Genomic DNA, 3263 nt, shown 5'->3' with positions numbered 1-3263 from the left:
GATCAATGGATAATCCATATTGATTACACCATAGAAGATTTGATCATTTATATGGACCATAAATCATGTAGTGCCCACATCAACTGCCAGGCCCTCCCAAATCACTTTGATCGAATGATCCTAACCATCCCATTAGTGGTAGGGAAAATGGATAGCCCGTATTGAGTATACCAGCAAAGTCTAAGCATTTAGATAGAATGTCTAATCATGTGGAGCCCACCTTTGATGTATCATCCCTCTCAAATCACTTTCATTGGATAATCTTAATAGCTTGATTAATGGTTGAAAAAAATTCACTATCCAGGTTAAGTATACTAGAAATGTTTAAGCATTAATGTGGACTATATTCATCACTTTTAAATACTTGTCACTCTCAAATCACTTTAATTCAATCATCCTAGCCGTCCAATTAGTAGTTTGGGAGATGTATGGTCCATATTGAGATTATTACAATCTTCTAATTAAGCATTGAGATTGACTGTCCATCATGTGGGGCCATCTTTGGTTAGTGATCCTCTTAAATTACTCTAATCAGAAGATCCTAACCATCCAATTAGTGGTTTTTGAAATGCGCAGTTCATATTGAGTATACTAAAAATGTGCAAACACGGACATGTACCTTACATCATGTGGGGCTCACCTTTAAGTGCACATCCCTCTCAATCTATTTTTATAGATGGATATGACGGGGATTGCTTACCACACAGGTGTGGGGAAGCTCCTGCAATTAGAAGTAAGGTAGGTCCTATCACAATGTTTGTGAGAAATCCACCCCGGCTATTTGTTTTATAAGATCATGTTAGAACTAGAGCCCAAAAATGAGGCAAATCCAAAACTCAGGTGGGCCACATGACAATAAAAAATAATAATTGAACATCCACCGGTGAAACATTCATGGGACCACAATTTTTTGATCAGGCTGATATATATTTTTGTGTTTTCAGTTAATCCCAGTAGGAATGACCTTACGAACTTTGGATGGCATATAAGCTTTGTGGTGGACCTCAAGATACTTTCAACCATACCCACTTTCTCTTGTTGTGTGTCTCACCTGAGTTTTGGATCTGACTTGGTGTCCTAAGATGAGCTAGAAAAACAGATATACAGGTTGGATTTCTCATAAACGTCGTGGTGAGCCCCACCTAGCTTCTGACAACAAGAGCTTCCTGCAACAGGGTCTTACAGGCAATCCGCATCCAATGGATATTACCTCTCGTTTCCCACTCTTTTAAATAAATTGAAATGATTAAAGTTTTTCTATTTGAAATCATAGGTCTAACTCTTATGTTGACCATCCAATTAGTGGTTTGAAAATGAATGATTCCTATTGAGTATGTTAAAAAAGTCTAAATATTGACGTGGACAGTCCACCTAGTGGGGCCTACCTTTCATTGTCATCCTTCTGAAATCACTTCAATCCAAATAGGTAACGTAGAGTTATGCACATCTGGACAAAGGGCTTGCATACAATGGTATAATAGAAGTGGTCATTTTGCATAGAAGATGTTTCCTAACGGGGAAGTGAAAATAAAATAGGCAACGGTGTAAAAGTATCTTTTAAAAAATTAAAATAAAATACAATGGACAATTACAAGCTTGTAAAAATCCTATTTCATATGCAAATAGAGAGTTACATATGTAAATGGGTGCAAACAATGGTAACCTGCTTCACGATATTACTAGACAATCCACCGACAAGAAAGCAACATTTGAAATGACTAAATACCTTCTCTCACACACACACACATATACATATGGAAAATAGTACTGTAAGCAGGTCAGCCTCATGGGAAGTACTTCCCATGAGGTCGAGCTATGTTGGCCCCACCGTGATGCATGTCACATGTCGAACATCAAAACTATGTATTTGATGGATCCCTTTTAAATTATGGGATATGCCAAAAATTAGCCATAGATGGAACTTAGGTGGGCTATACCATATAAAATCATGTGAAGACATACGTAGAACATATAAAAGCATTTGGTGGAGTCAACCTGAAATTTAGATGCATCTGAAACTTGGTCCGCCCCCTCATCCAAGTGGGACACACAAAATGGATGGTCTGAATTTCTGAATCACATCTCGGTGGGCCCAACAAATGATTATGAATGTTTTAATGGGAAGGTAACCCCTTTCGACTTTTGTACATTGTGTGGCCTACACAGCTTGAGGTCGACTGCATAGAACCATATATATATATATATATATAGAGAGAGAGAGAGAGAGAGAGAGAGAGAGAGAGAGAGAGAGAGAGAGAGAGAGAGAGAGAGAGACCAATGTAGGGCCCTCGTGGTAGGTGCATATGGTGTCAAACCCATCCAACAGGTGCAACCCCACAACAGTGATCAATCAAATAAAAAGGCAGTATGCAATAATCAGGTGGACCAAATGCGAATTTGGTTGTCATTTGGTGGTGCAATTTGCTTTTTATTGTGTGGCCCACCTGATGATTAGATTGACTTGATTTTTTGTTCATTGTGATAGAGTGTACTATGTTGGGTGGGCTAAACATCGTACTCATACCATATGAGCCCCACAATGCTCCACCCCACAACTTTTAGAGAAAAAAGGATACATGAGAGCTTTGCTTTGTTGGGATGTACTATTTTTAGAACTGGGATTGCATCCTGCCATTGCCAATAGACGGCAAGTCTCCGTTGGATGGTACCATGTGGAACCATAATACTGCATGCATTTTATTCACATTATCCATTCATTTTGTCAACTCATTTTAAAATATGATGTCAAAAATAGGCTGATCAAAATCTCAAGTGGTCCACACAATATGAAACAATGGTTATTGGTTGCCTACCAATTAAAATTTATTTGGTGCCACAAAAGTTTTGGATCAAGCTGATATTTGTGTTTGTACTTCATATAGGCATTTTTGGCCTAATTAACAAGTTGGATGTCAAATAAAGATTACAATAGGTTGTAGGAGGTTTTTTATGGTCATTGATCAATCACTACTTATTTCCAGTGATGTGGTTAGGCCTGTCAATAGATCGGATCGACCTAACCATCCAATCCATTTATAGCGGGTCTAGATTTATATAGGTCTGACGGGGCAGGTCTGGATCTTAAGATGCCGATCCATTTATAATCAGATCAGTTCTGGATTTACCTTGATCCGATCCTATTAATACCCGATTCGATTACTCTAAAAGTAGACAATCCTAAGTTATTCCATTCCCTCCTTCATCTCTCTCTCTCTCTCTCTCTCTCTCTCTCTCTCTCTCTCTCTCTCTCCACATTAGGTAGT

The sequence above is a fragment of the Magnolia sinica genome, chromosome 1, assembly GCF_029962835.1.
Source record: "Magnolia sinica isolate HGM2019 chromosome 1, MsV1, whole genome shotgun sequence".
Classification (NCBI taxonomy): domain Eukaryota; kingdom Viridiplantae; phylum Streptophyta; class Magnoliopsida; order Magnoliales; family Magnoliaceae; genus Magnolia; species Magnolia sinica.
This window is presented reverse-complemented; position numbering follows the sequence as displayed.